Source organism: Ornithorhynchus anatinus, chromosome 3 (assembly GCF_004115215.2).
Source record: "Ornithorhynchus anatinus isolate Pmale09 chromosome 3, mOrnAna1.pri.v4, whole genome shotgun sequence".
NCBI lineage: Eukaryota > Metazoa > Chordata > Mammalia > Monotremata > Ornithorhynchidae > Ornithorhynchus > Ornithorhynchus anatinus.
In genome coordinates, this window is record NC_041730.1 from 46,249,496 (window position 1) to 46,266,974 (window position 17,479).

General features: G+C 52.5%; 1 pseudogene; it reads right to left on the minus strand.

Annotated features, from left to right (window-relative positions):
- Window positions 1-6,689: 6,689 nt before the first annotated feature.
- Window positions 6,690-17,003, minus strand: LOC114810094 (annotated as a pseudogene).
- Window positions 17,004-17,479: the final 476 nt, after the last annotated feature.

The window sequence follows — 17,479 nt, forward strand, 5'->3', positions numbered from 1 at the left end:
ATGAAGGGTGCAAATCCAAGTGCAAGTGCGGAGCAAAAAGAATTCTTCTATGTTGTCTATCCTAGGTGCAGTTTTTAGGTGTAAAAAAAGTGTTTAATAAATGCCATTATTATCATACACACCTTGCTTCTGCTGCAGAGACATGGGACAGTTGTGGGGAATGGGAATAGACACATACAACCACACGTACCTTCCCTCCTCTGCTTCTCCCCCCTTTCTCTGAAGCTCATCTTTAAACTTTATTTCTTCCCTCTGCTTATGAGATATTGTAGTGTCCATCTCTCCAACTAGATTTTAAGCTTAGAAGGTGTTGTGTCTTCATGTTTCAACATCCCTTGCTCCCCACTTGTGCTCTTAGATTGTGAGCCCCCAAATCTAATTCCCACCTGTGCCTTCTCTCCCTGCACTTAGTACAGTATTCTGCACCCAGTAAGAACATAATACCTTTACTACGACTGTTATTGCTACTATGGCACAGATCCAAGCTCTTCTCCTCCAGGAAGCCCACCCTGATTGACTCCATCCATTTTCCTCCCACCCCAGTACTCTGTGACTCGTGCCGTGAGTATCCCGCTCTGTGAGTCAGTCAGGAGTCGCAGTTCACCGGTGACCGTGCGTGGCCGTGGACAAGTGTGTGGTCCAGATACCCTGAGGCTGGGGGGAGTGATGTCCCGGCTACCATATGAGGCTCCGGGTCCGAGACCGTGGGTGACCATGGGCGGCCTGTTCTGCCCCCGGCCCCCATGCCCTGAGGAGATGTCCTCGGCCTCGTCCCTCTCTCGGACCCAGATGGCCTGCGAACCCGGGCCTGTCCGGTTGGATACCCGTGTCCCCGGCAAAATTCTGCCTGTAATCCTCATCTAGAGCAGTGGAACCCCATCTTGAGAGATGAGTGGATTACTGATACGGGGATCCAGAGTATCCCATGCTACCTTCTGGAGAAGCCTGAGAACCGTGTTTTGTTACCAGACATTTCAGTCTAGGGACTGGGGGCGAAGAAACCAGCAGTGTCAGAGCTGGAAACAGCTGGGTAGCAGATTGTAGTCATCTTAGTTTGGGGTAGACACTAATCTCCCCATATGCTAAGACATTGACCCTAATTCCAAGAAAGAATATGTGCGGAGAGAAGTAGCTGACTGCTGCTATGTCCTAATAAGACTTGTCGCCCTCCGCCTTGCCCCCAGGCCCCCTTTGGGGCACTAACAGGTACCTGGGGAGGCTGTGCCTCTTTATCACCCCCCTAGTGACAGCAGCCTTGTTCAGGGAGCCTGCACCTTTTCATCACTCACTGCTGGTACTAGGCATCTCTCTAGTAATAGTATATATATGAGAATAGTAATAATAATTATTATTATTAGTGGAACTGCACCTCTCTATCGCCGCCTGGTGTCACTATAGTATAGTATAGCATAGTATAGGATAATATAGTATAGTATAGTACAGGACAGAAAAGCAGCGTGCCTTAGTGGAACGAGCTCAGGCACAGGTGTCAGAGGATGTAGTTTCTAATCCCAGCTCCTCCACTTGTCTGCTGTGTTACCTTGGGCAAGCCACTTAACTTCTCTGTGCCTCAGTTACTTCATCTGTAAAATGAGGATTAAGATTGTGAGCCCCATGTCGAACAACCCGATTACCTTATATCTCCCCCAGAGCTTAGAACAGTGCTTGGCACATAGTAAGCACTTAACAAATATCAACTTTATTATTATATCTCCCCCACTCTTAGAACAGTGCTTGGCACATAGCGCTTAAGAGATGCCATCATTACTAATAGTAGTTCATTCAATCGTATTTATTGAGCGCTTACTATGTGCAGAGCACTGTACTGAGCACTTGGAATTGTAGTAGTACGGTACGGCACTAGGCTTGTTTTGGGAGGCTGATTTTTTCTGCTGTCCCGTGGTGGTACTAGGCGTTGCTCTGTAAAGCTGCACTCCCCTATCTGTCTCCCTGCCCCCGGGTGGCACTGAAGGTTTATTTTTTTGGAGGGGTCTTCATGGTGTTTGTGAAGTATATGCTAGGTGCCAGGCACTGAACTGAGCGCTGGGATAAGAGAGAAGCTCATCGGGTCGGACTCAGTCTAAGTTCCACATGGGTGTCACAAGTCTTAGCACCCATTTTAGAGATGAGGTAACTGAAGCTCAGAGAAGTGAAGTGACTTATGCAAAGTCACCCAACAGAGAAGCGGGGGGGTTTGGATTAGGAGCCAGGTCCTTCTGACGCGCAGTTCAGGCCTGTAGCCACCAGGTGGCGCTGCTTCTCCCCCACATAGTGATTCTGGGAGGCCGCGCCTCTCTATCGCCACCCGGTGGCACTTTTCTCCTACTGCGCCGGCTTCTTCCCTGAGCCACCAGCTCCTCTAGGAAGCCTCAGACTCCTTTCCCCCGGCCTCTCCCTGGCCTCAATATCCCTCCCTCTCCACATAGGCCAGATCAACACCCTCCCCATCTTCAGAACAGTATTAAGGTCACAACTCCGCCAAGAGGCTTTCTCCGATTAAGCCCTCTTCCCCCACCCTCCCGCCCCTACTCCTTCTCCCTTCTAATAATAATAATAGTGTTGGTATTTGTTTAGCACTTGCTATGTGCCAAGCACTGTTTAAATGACTTGCCCAAGGTCACACAGCTGACAATCGGCAGAGGCGGGATTAGAACTCATGACCTCTGACTCCCAAGCCCCGGCTCTTTCCACTGAGCCACCTTCTGCATCGCCTACATCCTTTGTACATTCGCTATTTTCCCTACAGCATTTATATGCCTATCTGTAAACTATGCATTATGTGTAAAGAATTGTGGTGGGTGGGTGTGAGCACCCATGGGGTAGTTAATAATAATAATAATGAAGATAATAATAACTGTGGTATTTGTTAAGCACTTAATATATGCCAGGCACTCTACTAAGCACTGGGATAGAAACAAACAAATAGGGTTGGATATTGACAGTCAAAATTTCCAGTCATTCAAGAAACCAACAGTTTAAGCAAAAAGGCTTCAGACAGCGGAATGGATGGTCAGCAAAGACCAGGCTTCCAACTGTGGCTGAGGGTTGAGAACCTCAGTTTGTGGAGCGGGGGATCGATGATGGTGGGAGACACCGCCAGGATGAGGGGGAAACTGAGGCAGGGGACCACCATATGCCTTATTGAATGATGGTCCATCTCCTCCAAGAAGCCTTCCCTGATTAAGCCCCCTTTTCTTCTCCCTCTCCCTTCTGCCTCACCCTGATTTTCTTCCTTTATTCATCCCGCCCCTCCAGCCCCACAACATTTATATCTGTAATTTTATTTATATTAATATCTGTCTTTCTAGGCTGTAAGCCTGTTGTGGGCAGGGAATGTGTTTAGTTATATTGTACTCACCCAAGCACTTAGTACAGTACTCTGCACACAGTGAGCACTCAATAAATACGACTGAATGACCTCAATGAAGTGTGGCAACATGTAAACCACAAGACAACTGCTCCTCCTCCTCATTACTCTGCAACCCCGGCAGTCATGTTTCTGCTGAGACAACAGAAGCACAAACCTGGTGAGCTGGTGGTGTTGGCAACCACGGGGAGAATTGGTAGAAATGTTCCCTGCCCATAAGGAGCAAGAGTCTAGAGGCCTGAGAACAGGAAGGGCTGGAATCTCTGCCAGGGGAATACCCCAGGTGAAACCAACTTTAAAAATCCACAGGGCCTGTCTGGGAGGGCAATGACTGCTGCCAAGTCAGAACCGGAAGGCTTTTTAAATGGCCTGCCTCGGCACTTTGGGGTAGCCCAGTGGGTCTCGGGGAACGAGAGGGAGATAGAACCAACTGAAGGTTGGCAAGAGAACTCTAGGAATCAGAAGTCAATGAGTAGCAAAGCAGCATGGCCTAATGGAATGAGCCTGGGAGTCAGAGGACGTGGGTTCTAATCCCAGCTCTGCCACTTGCTTGCTATGTGACCTAAGGCAAGTCACTTCATTTCTCTGGGCCTTGGTTTCTTCATGTGTAAAATGGGAATTCAATCCTTTTTCTCCCTTTTTTATGGTATTTGTGAAGCATTATGTGCCAGGCACCGTACCTGTGATAGATTCAAGCTAATCAGGTTCACACAATCCATGTCCCCCATGGTGCTCACGATCAATCCCCATTTTACAGATGAGACAACTGAGGCACAGAGAAGTAGAGTGACTTATCCAAAGTCATACAACAGACATGTAGCACAGCCAGAACTAGAACCCAGGTCCTTCTGACGTCAAGGCCCGTGATTTATCCACTAGGCCATGCCGCTTCCCCCTCCCAGACTGTGAGCCCCACGCAGGACAGGGACTATGTCCAACCTGTTTATCTACCTCGGTGCTAAAATCTTAGTAAATACCACTCTTCATCTTATTACCTGGAATTCCCAACCCCGGCGTTGTAGTCCGATAGAAGACCCTGAAGCAGAGGGTCTTCCCTGCCTTCTCAGGGTCAGAAGCCCCTCCGGTTGGGCCAAAGCTGGGCCAGTTAGGTCTAGTAGACTGTAAGCTCATTGTGGGCAGGGATTGTGTCTGTTCTATTGTACTCTCCCAAGTGCGTAAGACAGTGCTCCACACACAGTAAGTGCTGAATACATAGGATGGATCGGCAGTGGGGGGGCTGGGGTCTCTGGGACCCTGGTGCAGTATCTGTGAGATGGGATGAAGGGAGGGGCTGCTCACTGCCACCCCCTAACACCAAGCAGGACTCGGGAAGGGAGCTCTGAATGCAGGACAGTTGTAGAAATGGTTTATTGTTGTTTTTCAAGGCTCTGTTCTTTCCTTAGACAATCAAGGAATTGGGGGTTTCTCAGCAGCAACTCTTTTATCAAAAGAAAATATGCATCAACCATCTCCCTGAAATATCTCTGGCCCCAAGGCCCTCTAGGGGGAGTGGGGGTTGGGAGGGCATGCAGGGGAAGGGGGGGTGGAGGAAAGTGGGGGGAGGCCCCTTCCCCGGGCCTGCTTGGGAGCAGGAGATGGGCAGGGCCTCTGTGCATGGAGCCTGGCCACAGGGCATAAGGGTCTGGGGGCAGTGCCAGGGGATGTCCAGATGGGGTGTGGGTCCAGAAGGGATGAGAATATTGGGGTACCCTCCACTGCAATGACAGGAGCTCCCCCTGTCCCCCAGAGCCTCAGGACCTGCTCTCTCTCCCTCTATAACTCCCGACCCCAGAGACAAAGGTTATGCCCAGCTACCACCATCCAGTGAGGAGAGGGTCCGGATGCCACTGGCCCTTCCCTCTGAGCAAGCAGCTGCTCCCCTGGACCTTGTGACCTGGTGGTCCAGACTGGGAGGTCCTGGGACAGTGCCTGGCAGGTGGGGAAGCATTTGAGCCGCCCAAGACCCCTGTACCGCCCTGGGCTGGCCACTGAGAGACACTTCCCCACTCTGCCCGCAAACCCGTCCTGGCTTCAGTGACTCCCTCCCCTCTAGCCCCTACACCACCCCCATTAACCCCAATCCTGGGCTTTGTTGGACTCTCGCCTGTCTGCCTGTCTTCTCTTCCCCACTGGGATGATCCCCAGAATTCAAAGCATCAGCTGGGGAAGGGCTGCAGTCCCTGGAGACTTCCACCCCCCAGGGCCCCCACCGCTGTAGCCCCCGAGAGGAGAAGTCCATGACAAAGCCAAACTCAACCCATAGGACTTCTCCCTTCACTCTCCAAAATACCTGGGTGAGGGGGTGGGGGGCATAGTCAGCAACACCCAGTCTGCCCTCTCCCTAAGGGATAGACAGTACCTGGACTAAGTCTTCCCAAAGCTGGGGGAGTGTGGAATCTGATGCTGTCAGAGGAGAGGAAATTCCCCCCCGCCCCCAGGCTGTGGGCACTGACACTTCCCACCCCAAACCCATTCTTGGCTAAAGCAAGAGGGTGCTTGGTCTAGGAGTATGGGAAGTGCCGCCCCCATGGTTAGTGACGGGGCAGAGAGGACCCCAAGGAGGGGACCAGCTGGGCAGGTAGGAGGGCCCGGAGGTGGAGATTGAAGGCAGAAATAGGAGTGAGAGAAGAACCCCACATCTGCAGCAGGGTGAAGATCTCTGGGGGCAAAAAGGCCTGTCTCTGGGGGGCAGAGGACCAGGGCTCCCTCCAGCAGGCTGGCCAGGTTCCAGCAAGCTGGCCCATGCTGACACACACCCAGATCTGTCTGTTCATCTGTTCCCCGGGTACCAGGTATGAGCCAGCCTTGGCGTGGTTGAAGCCTGACCAGTGCAGCTGTGACTGCCCAAACTAGGGAAGCCCAACTCCTGGCCAGAGTCATTGGGGGTGGGGGCAGGCTGTCCTGCTGGGCCTGGACATTTCTGACTGTGGGACTTTAACAATTCGGGGTGACCTTCAGCTCACATGTGCTCTAGGGGATGAGTGGGACCCCGACTTCAGTACCGGGGAAAGAGGGTGGCAGGGGAAGGGAAGAATCCCAGTGTCCGGCCCCCAAGCAGCCCAGGCCACTCCAGGTTGACAACAGGTATGGCCGGAGGCGTGGTGGCCTGATGACCAGATCCTTAGGGGTCCAGAAGCCTGGGCCTTTGAGTGTCTGGGGGTCCAGTGGAATCCCAGGGGCCTGCTGGGGCCAGCCAAGTCCAGACTTCCCCCCCAGCAGTGCCCACAACTTTCCGAGGTTCCATGCCCGGGCTGGAGGCAGAAAGAGCCTAGGGGGCAGGGAGGCCAGGGTACCGCTAAGCTGGGCCGGCACATGTTCATACCTAGTGCTCTGCGTCCATGGCATCTAGGTGCTTGGCTTTGATGATTCTGGGCCCCAGATTGTACCTAGGGGAGATACAGACAGTTGCGGGGGGAATCGTAGGTGGGGAGGCAGAGCTGAGGGAGGAGACCGACAGTTAAGGAAGACTCGATTGGGAGGGGGAGTCCCTGCTGAACCCCGCTGTTCCCCCTGATAATAATAATAATGGTATTTCTTAAGAACTTACTGTATGCGCTGGGTACAGCAAATTGGGTTGGACACAGTCCCTGTCTCGCATGGGGCTCATAGTCTCAATCCCCACTTTACAGATGAGGCAACCGAGGCCCAGAGAAGTGAAGTGACTTGCCCAAGGTCACACAGAAGACACATGGTGGAGCTGTGATTAATAAAACTTACTGTGTGCAGAGCAGCCTATGCTTCCCATGCAGTCTCTAGACTGTAAGCTCGTTGTGAGCTGGGAATGTGTCTGTTTATTGTTGTACTGTACTCTCCCAAGCACTTAGTACAGTGCTCTGCACACAATAAGTACTCAATAAATAAGATTGAATAAATGACTGAAAGAGAGAGGCCCAAAGACTCCCAAACCCCAAGGAGAGAAGGTGGAAGAGGTTGGGGTGGGCACCTGATGGGGATCATGGCGATCATGATAAGGGGGAAGATCATCTTCATGTAGGGCAGCGGAGACATGCCGAACACACGGAGGAGCAGCAGCTGGAGCACCTGCAAGCACGGTGAAGTAGTGGATGGTTCACTAGGGCACCCACCGGATGTAATGTGTCGGAGAGTAGGCCGTCTGTGGAGAGAGAGAGATCGGAGGCCTACCAAGTGGGCACGAGTCGGACTTACCAGACCTCAGCCCGGTCCTGGGGGTTAGGGCTCAGGGGGATTAGGGTTGGCATCCCCCTCCACCCCCAAACAAGGCCAGGGCAGGGGGGACTGGGACACGGGCGGGAGGGGGCCGGGCACCTCTTCCTTGAGCAGGAGGGCGACCCACTCGAACAGCTTGTTGCCGTCGATGGAGGTGAGGGTGATGTAGAGGAACAGGCCGTAGAACACGGGATCCAATGCAGCGGGCAGCAGCATCAGGGACAATCCCACCAGGACGTTGACCACCAGGGTGGTCAGTCGAGTCTCCTTCACACTCACGATCCTGGGGCAGGGGGCAGGGAGGTCCAGCCTGGCCAATCCATCTTCATCTTCACATCGCTCCTCAAATCTGACAATGACTCTCCCGTACTTCAAAGCCTTACTGAAGGCCCATCTCCTCCAAGAGGCCTTCCCTGACTAAGCCCCTCTTTCCTCTTCTCCTACTCCCTTCTGCGTTGCCCTGACTTGCTCCCTGGAGAAGCAGTGTGGCTCAGTGAAAAGAGCGTGGGCTTCGGAATCAGAGGTCATGGGTTCGACTCCCGGCTCTGCCACTTGTCAGCTGTGTGACTGTGGGCAAGTCACTTAACTTCTCTGTGCCTCAGTTACCTCATCTGTAAAATGGGGATTATCTGTGAGCCACACGTGGGACAAACTGATTACCCTGTATCTGCCCCAGCGCTTAGAACAGTGCTCTGCACATAGTAAGCGCTTAACAAATACCAACATTATTATTATTAGGCGCCCTCCCAGCCCCACACCATTTATGTCCAGATCTGCCATTTATTGATTTCTACTTATGTCTGTTTCCCCCCAGACTGTAAGTTCTTTGTGGGCTAATGTCTATTTCCCCCCAGACTGTAAGTTCTTTGTGGGTAGGGAATGTGCCTGCTATATTGTTCTCTTGTATTCTCTCAAGCGCTTAGTACAGTGCTCTACACCCAATAAGCGCTTAATTAATATTATTGAATGAATGAACGAATGAATGAGGGTGCTGCTGCCCTGTAACTAACCCCCGCCAATCTGCCTGCCCAGGCCTCGTCAGGGGGGCTGTTGCTGGGATAGAGAGGGGCTGGAGGTGGAGACAAGGGTTGGGAAAGGGACGGGGGCACTCATGTCTCATAGATGTGCCCATTCTCCACACGCTCCTCCTCGAAGGCCAGGGCTCGGACGTGCATGGGGGAGTGTGGGTAGGCGGCATGGATCTAGGGCAGACCGAACAGGAACAGCCCAGGGTTGATTAGAGCCACCAGCAGCAGGTCCCAGTGGTAGGCTGTGCCCTTCACCAACCTGGGGTTTGGACCACGGACATCCAGGGTCAGGCACCCCCAAAACACACTCATAAAGACACAAATACACATACCCCCACTCTACAAGCCATGCGGGAAACAGTGGGGTCTAATGGCAAGAACCCAGGCCTTGGAGTCAGAGGATGTTGGTTCTAATTCCAGCTCCCCCTCCCCGTGTCTTCTGGGTGGCCTTGGGCAAGTCCCTTCACCTCTCTAGGCCTCAATTACCTTATCTGTAAAATGGGGATTAAATCCTACTCCCTCCTATTTAGACCATGAGCCCCCGCGCTCTTTCCAACCTGATTAACTTCAAAGTACCCTAGCATTTAGAACAGTGCTTATCAGTATAGGCTTCTATTTGAAACCTATACTTAACACCTTAACACCTATACTAACACTAATATCACAAATAATTATGATAATACAAGGAGGGCCTGAGTAGAGCCCCTCTCTCCCTTACTAAATAAGGAGGCAGATCAGAGAGGGAGAGTGCTGTTCCCGGATCCCACAGTGGCTGGTTGCAACTACCCCTCAGGCTCACTTCCCTTATTTTTTTATTATTATTTTTTTAATGGTATTTGGTAAGCACTTACGATGTGCCAGACACCGTTCTAAGTGCTGGAGTACATACAACATTGTCAGGTTGGAGAGAGTCCCTATCCCACATGGGGGAACAGTCTTAATCCCCATTTTATAGATGAGGTAACTGAGGCACAGCGAAGTGACGGGACTCAGCATGGCTCAGTGGAAAAGAGCCTGAGTTTCGGAGTCAGAGGTCATGGGTTCGACTCCTGGCTCTGCCACTAGTCAGCTGTGTGACTGTGGGCAAGTCACTTCACTTCTCTGTGCCTCAGTTCCCTCATCTGTAAAAGAGGGATTAACTGTGAGCCTCACGTGGGACAACCTGATTACTCTGTATCTACCCCAGTGCTTAGAACAGTGCTCTGCACATAGTAAGCGCTTAACAAATACCAACATTATTATTATTAGGTCACACAGCAGACAAATGGAGGAGCCGAGACTAGAACCCAGGTTCTATTAACTCTCAGGCCCTCTCCACTAGGCTTTACTGCTTCTCGAGGCCTGGGGTCCCCAGTCCCTGGCACTGCCTCCTCCCGCTGGAGCCGCCTCTGAACCAATCCAAATGATGAGGTGGAGGGAAGTTGGGGCCAGCCTGGCAGGGGCAGGGGAGTGGGCGGGGAGAGGCCATGCCTGTTCTCAGGGGTGTTGGCCAGCAATGCCACGAAGTTCTGCTCGATGAAGAAGAACATGGCCCATGGTGCTCAGGGCCACACCGGTGGACAGCAGGTGCACCGGTGCCAGCTCAAACAGGCTCTCGCTGGAGTTGTAGCTGAACTTGGACACTACGAGGGGGGCGGTGAGGGGCTGTGAGGAGCCCACTCCCTTTCTATCCTGGGTCTTTCCCCATCCCCATCCTGGCTCTGGTCTCCCCCACTCCCTCATGCCCCCAGGCCTTCCTGCTCTAGTGCCAGGGGAAGGGGCAAGTGCTACAGCCAAGTTGGTGCACTGAGCAGAACGAATGGCACCCTCACCCCCTGGTCGCTGTGTCACCCTCCCGTCTTCCCACCTGGAGTGGACCAGAAGGTCCCCCCGCCAAACTCACCCGCCCCCATGCTTCCTCCCGAGGCCGCTCACATCAGCCAGCAATGCGGTTCCTGCCCTCATCATCAGGGGGCTGGAAATACTGATCTGAGTGGCTAGGCCCTATACAGACACCCCCACTCCTTTCCCCTCGGCCCCTCTGCCCTCCCCCTGCCATCTGCTGGACATCAGCAGCACGGCTGGGATGACCCATCTGGCTCAGCTCAGACTCAGGCCAGGGCCCGGAAGGTGGGCCCCAAACCCCGGGCGGTCAGGAAAGAGGCCTCAGCTTGGCAGAAATGCCCTCGGGCAGGGTGGGGTGGGTGGGTGATAACACAGGGCACATCCGAGGCGCAATCACTCTCCATCTCCTGCAAGAAATAGCAGCCTACAAGGGAGAAGGTGAGCACCAAGATGGGTAGTGTGCAGTCGGACAGGATCTCCCGAATGTGGGCATGCAGGTAGGGACTGCGGAGGGAAAGCATACTGGGAACTGTTTCCCTCCAAAGCTGAGCACTGCTTCGGCCAAGGAGCCAGCCTGAATTGCCCCTCGACCCCTCTTCCTTCTTCTCTTCATCACTACAGGAGTCCACAGCCTTTCTGGAATCTCAGAGGCTCCTCTTCAAAGCCTTACTGAAGTTACATCTCCTCCAAGGGGCCTTCCCTTCCCTCACTAAGCCCTTCTTTCCTCTTTTCCCCCTGTCTCCCTCAGCCTCCTATCTAACCTCAGAGGCTCCCTTCACAGATTTATTGAAGGCACATCTCCTCCAAGAGGCCTTCCCTGATGAAGCCCTCCTTACCTCTTTTCCCTCTCCCTTCTGCATCGCCCTGACTTCCTCCCTTTATCCTCTCCCAGCCCCACACCACTTACTTCCATATCAGTCACGTATTGATTTGTATTAATGTCTGTCTCCCCCTCTAGACTGTAAGCTTGTTGTGAGTACTCTCCCAAGCTCTGAGGACATTGCTTTGCATACAGTAAGTGTTCACTAAATACGACTGAATGAATGAAGGAAAGGTCCCCAAACCCAGGGAGGGACAGGAGAAGGCAGTGGCAGCAGCAGGGCCAGGCCGATGCCACAAACGGAAACTTGGGAGACTTGGCCTGATCTGCCCCCAATCCAGATAGTGTCAACCTCCAGCAGCCAGGGGTTGGGGAGGGAGCTGGAAGGGATTGGGGGGGGATCTGAGAGAGGCAGCCCACTCAGGCCCAAGAGAAGGGCAGAGATTGACTCATGAGACAGTTGCATGGCACAGGATCAGCCCTGCCTTGTGTGGGGTTATCCTGGTCCCTGATTTGGCCCCTCTCCAAAAGGGTCAGTCAGTCAATGGTAATTATTGACCGCTTAGTGTGTGCAGAGCACTGTACTAAGTGCTTGGGAAGATCCATTAGAAGAGCGTAACAGACAAATTCCCTGCCCACAGTGAGTTTACAGTCGCGAGTTCAGGCCCACCTGGGTGGCATCCCAACCCTAGCATCCGCGGGAGCTTCAGTGGTATGAGGGGCAGACGTGGGCCCATGGGGGCCGGTTGTACTGGGCAACGGGTCCTCCCACTGGAGTCATCCCCCCGCCCGGCCCGGCATGCCCTGCCCTCACCGTTGATGTAGAGCGTCAGAGGGGTGGTGGTCAGGACCACGACCAGGGGCTGCCCAGAGAACAGAGCGTACAGCAGCCCGCTGATGCACTGGCCCACGATAGTCTTCTGCACGTCTGCAAAATGGACCGATGGGTGGATGGCAGCCCCACCACTCCCGGGATGGACCCCAGGAAACTTGCGGGGACGACAAGGGGGCTGCACTAGCTTCCTGGGGGCAAGGTCTGTCCAGAGCAGGCCGGACCCTAAGGGTCGGTGCCGGACAGCTGGCCAGGGGAACAGGTTGGTCCAGCTGCGAGTCCCCAGCCCCTCCCTGGGGGTCCCAAGCAGACCCACTGGACCTCATGAGAGGAGACATAATGATAACAATGATGGTATTTGTTAAGCGTTTACTATGTGTCAAGCACTGTTCTAAGCGCTGGGGTAAATACAAGCTAATCAGGTTGGACTCAGTCCCTGTCCAGATGGGGCTCACAGTCTTCATCCCTGTTTTACAGTTGAGGGAACTGAGGCTCAGGGAAGTGAAGTGACAGATGAGGTCACTGAGGGACAGAAAAGTGAAGTGCCATGCCCAAGGTCACACAGCAGACAAGAGGTAGAGACAGGATTAAAACCCAGGTCCTTCAACTTCCAGGCCCATGCCACTTGCCTGCTGTGAGACCTTGAGCCAGTCACTTGACTTCTCTGGGCTTCAGTTACCTCATCTTTAAAATGGGGATTGAGACTGTGAGCCCCACGTGGGACAGGGAATGGCTTCAATCTGACAACTGTGTCTCTACTCCAGTGCTTCATACAGTATCTGACACACAGTAAGCATTTAACAAATACCTCTATTATTGTTATTATTATTATAATTATTATTATTATCATCATCACTACACAGTAGGCTGTGCTGTTTCCCAAGGGATGACCCAGACTGATCCAAACCCCAGGGATGTGACCCCCAAGACCATCTCAACCTGGACCAGCAACCTGATTGGGTCTGGTCTGGCTCAGTGCCCAGCCCCCCACTTCCTGCCAACTATGATGGGGGGACTGAGGGGAGGGCTGGCCCCTGCCCCCTCCCACCCACTGGCATCACTGGCCCCAAGGTGAGGGCAGAGTTTTACCGATGGCACTGTGCGTGTTCTCGTCGTTGAGGGAGCCAAAGGCTATGGTAGGCAAAAGGCAGGCAAAGTACAGGAACATCATGGTGGTGATGTACTTCCCCACCACCTTGTTGCTTCTGATGATGCCTAAGTAGATTCAAGACAACAAAATGATCATCGCTGTGGTATAATTTAAGCATTTTCTACGTGCTGAGCTCTGTACTTAGCACTAGGATAGGTAGGAGCAGAGGAGACACAGTCCCTGTCTCCGTACCACAGGGGGTTCATAGCCTAAGGGGGAGTGGAAAAAGGCATTGGTTAATAATAATAATAATTATGGTACTTAAGTGCTTACTATGTGTCAAGCACTATTCTAAGCACTGGAGTAGATACAAGGTAATCAGGTTGGACACAGTCCCTTTCTTATATGGGGCTTACTTTCTTAATACCCATTTTATAGATGAGGTAACTGAGGTCCAGAGAAGTGCCCAAGGTCACAGAGCAGACAGGTGTCGGAACCAAGATTAGAATCCAGGTCCTTCTGATTCTCAGGTCTGGGCTCCATTCACTAACTCATGTTTGGGCGGCCCAGAGCAGGGGACCAAGATCTGCTCCAGGACGGGGAAGATTCAGAGCGACCGATGGCTGAGAATTCTGCTTTCCGAGAGTTTGGGGTGGGGGGCTTGGAACCCCAGAGACAGAGCAACCCACCCGAGCCAAAACCACTGGCTCCTCATGAAGTCATTAGGTTTAGCCCCCTGATTCTGGGCAGGGAGCGGCTCCAACCCAGCGGGACTTGAGAAGTCTTGAGAAGCAGTATGGCCTAGTGGATAGAGCAGGATCCAGGGAGTCAGAAGGACCTGGGTTCTAATCCCAGCTCTGCCCCTTGTCTGCTGTGTTACTTGGGGCAAGTCACTTCACTTCTCTGGGTCTCAGTTCCCTCACCTGTAAAATGAGGATTAAGACTGTGAGCCCTCTGTGGGACAGAGACTGTGTCCAACCTGATTATTTTGTATCTACCCCAGTGTTTAGAACAGTGCCTGGGAAGACCAGATTTCAGTCAGAAAGTATAAGAAGCTTCTGGTAGGCAAAGTGATTGGTTCCTCTCTTCCCTTCACCAGGACCCCTTAGACATCCACCTCCAGATGGCTCTGAGTTGAGTTTAGGAAGCTCCTGCAAGATACAGCCTGCTCGCCGTGCCTCATGTGGACCACATCCATCCCAACTCATCCCCACACAGCCTCCCACCTACATAGTGAACATACCAGTGGTCTCCCCAAACTTTAAGAGCCCTACTGAAATTTTTTCTTCTTCAGTAAGCCTTCCCTGACTCAAACACACATCCTCCCCATGCCCAACCCCACCACACACACACACACACACACATACACACACACTTTATTTACCCTTTCAACTCACCCATGAACTTAGCACACCCACCAAGCACTAAACTATACACCCCACAACAATTAGGTATATTTCCTTCTACTTAGATCCTTACCATACCTGTATTGTATTAATTGAGTTCTCCCCCATTCAACTGATGCTGTACCTATAAGATTGAAAGAGAACTTTGGCAGTATGTGGGAGACAAGCATATCTTGAAGGTGTAAGGAAAGGAGAGCAGAAAAGTGGGAACAGGTCTGTTAAGGTGGTGAGTCAGGGCTGCAGTGAACATATCTGTTAATTCTGTTGTACAGTACTCTCCTAACCATTTAGTACAGTGCTCTACACATAGTAAGCACTCAGTAAACACCACTGATTAATTGCAGGAAGGATGTGTCTCTTGGAATTTCCACAGCCACAGTGAAAGGCTGGAGAACAAAGAGGCAGTTTGAGTGGCTAAGAAGCCTTCTGAAATGGAGTGTTAGGCCCTTCAACCCATTACCCACTTTCCTCACAGGCACGAATAAGGTTGGGAAAGGGGAAAGATTATACCTCCACTTAACAGCCTGCCAAGGACACCTTTAAGGAAAATACCTGGCCCAGTAAAGCCCCTAGCAGGCCAGAAAGCAGATTTAAAGTTACCTCAAACTCTACACCTCCTTAACCCCCAAAACGTTCATCTTATCCTCCTAAACTTCACAACCCTTCTCATTAAAACAAACGCACACAACTCCAAATAGCCTCAGGCTGTGAAGGCTTATATAGGGCAGCGAGGGAAGGGGAAGGGAAAGAAGGGAAAGGGAGGGACAGGGGAGGCGAGGGCCCGTTCCAGCCCCGTCTGACATCAGTAATCCACATGATTTAAAGCAGCAGGGTTAGAGATCAGTTGTCCTTGGCAGAAGACCTAGCAGCTTCAATGAAGAGGCAAACCTGCAAGACAAAGGCTGTGGGACCCAAACTGAAACGAAAAGGGTTCGGGGCCATACCTGCAAGGCAAACTCTAGGGTGCCCAAACTGGAACCAAAAGGGTTTGGGGCATTACCAAGGCAAACACTGGGTGACCAAGCTGGTACCAAAAGGGTTTGGGTCCAGACCTTCAAGGCAAAGGCTGCGGGGCCTCAGCTGGAACTAAAAGGTTTGGGGCCAAAACTGCAAGACAAAGGCTACGTGGCCCAAACCTGAACGAAAAGCGTTTGGGACCAAACCTGTAAGGCAAAGGCTAACTTGCCCACACTGGAATGAGAGGGGTTCGGAGCCCAACATGCAAGGCAAAGGCTGCGGGGCCCAAACTGGAACAAAAAGGGTTCGGGGCCAAACCTGCAAGGCAAAGGATATGGGGCTCAAACTGGAACCAAAAGATTTCGGAGCCAAACCTGCAAAGCAAAGGCTGAGGGGGCAAACCTGCAAGGCAAAGCCTGTGGGGCCCAATCCTGAATAAAAAGTGTTGGGTGCCAAACTTGCAAGACAAAGACTGCTTGTCCAAAACTGGAACGAGAAGGGTTCGAGGGCCCAACCTCCAAGACAAAGTCTGCGGGACCCAATCTGAAACGAAACAGGTTCGGGGCCAAACCTGCAAGGCAAAGGCTTGGGGACCCAAACTGGAACCAAAAGCGTTCAGGGCCCAACCTGCAAGGAAAAGACTGCAGGACCCAAAGTAGAACCAAAAGTGTTGTGGACCCAACCTGCACGGCTAAGTCTGCGGGACCCAAACTGGAACCAAAAGGGTCCGGGACCATACTTGCAAGGCAAAGGCTGTCTGGCACAAACTGGAACAAAAACGGTTCGGGGCCAAACCTGCAAGGCAAAGGCTACATGGCCCAAACCTGAATGAAAAGCGTTCGTGGCCAAACCTGGAAGGCAAACTCTGGGGTGGCCAAACTGGTACCAAAGCATTCCGGGCCAAACCTGCAATGTAAAGGCTGTGGGACCCAAACTGAAACATAACTGGTTTGGGCCAAACCTGCAAGGCAAAGCCTGCGAGGCCCAAACCTGAACGTAAAGGATTCGGGGCCAAACCAGCAAGGCAAAGGCTGCGGGAAACAAGCTGAAATGAAAAGCGTTTGGGGACAAACCTGCAAGGCAAACTCTTGGGGAGCCAGAATGGAACAAAAAGTGTTCAGTGTCAAACATCCAAGGCAAAGGCTCTCCAGCCCAAATAGGATTGAGAAGGGTTTGGGAACAAACCTGCAAAGCGAAGGCCGAAGGGGCAAAACTGCAAAGCAAAGTCCGCGGGGCCCAAACCTGAATGAAAAAGGTTCGGGGCCTAACCTACAAGGCAAAGTCTGCCTGGCCCAAACATGAATGAGAAGCTTTTGGGGCCACACCTGCAAGGAAAAGACTGCAGGGCCCAAACTGGAACAAAGAGGGTTCCAGGCCAAACATGCAAGGCAAAGGCTGCGGGGCCCAAACCTGAACGAAAAAGATTCGGGGCCAAACCTGCAAGGCAATCTCTGTGGGGGCCACACTGATAGAAACAGGGTTGGGGGCCATACCTGCAAGGCAAATGCTGTAGGGCCCAAACTGGAACAAAAAGGATATGATGCCAAAGCTCCAAGGCAAACTCTAGGGGATCCAAACTGGAATGAGAAGGGTTTGGGGCCAAAACTGAAACAAAATGGATTCGGGGCCAGTCCTGGAAGGCAACCTCTCAGGGGGCCAAACTGGAACAAAAATGGTTGGGGGCCATACCTGCAAGGAAAAGACTGCAGGGCCCAAACCTGAACAAAAAGTTTTCGGGGCCAAACCTGCAAGGCAAATGTTGCGGGGCCCAAACTGGAACCAAAAGGGTTCTGGGCCAAACCTGAAAAGCAAAGGCTGGCTGGGGGGCAGGGTGCAAATAGGCAAGACAAATGTTGCGGAGCCCAAACTGGAACAAAAGCGTTCAGAGCCAAACCTGCAAGGCACAAGCTGCCTAGTCCAAAATGGAATAAGAAGGTTTTGGGGCCCAACCTGCAAGGCAAAGGCTG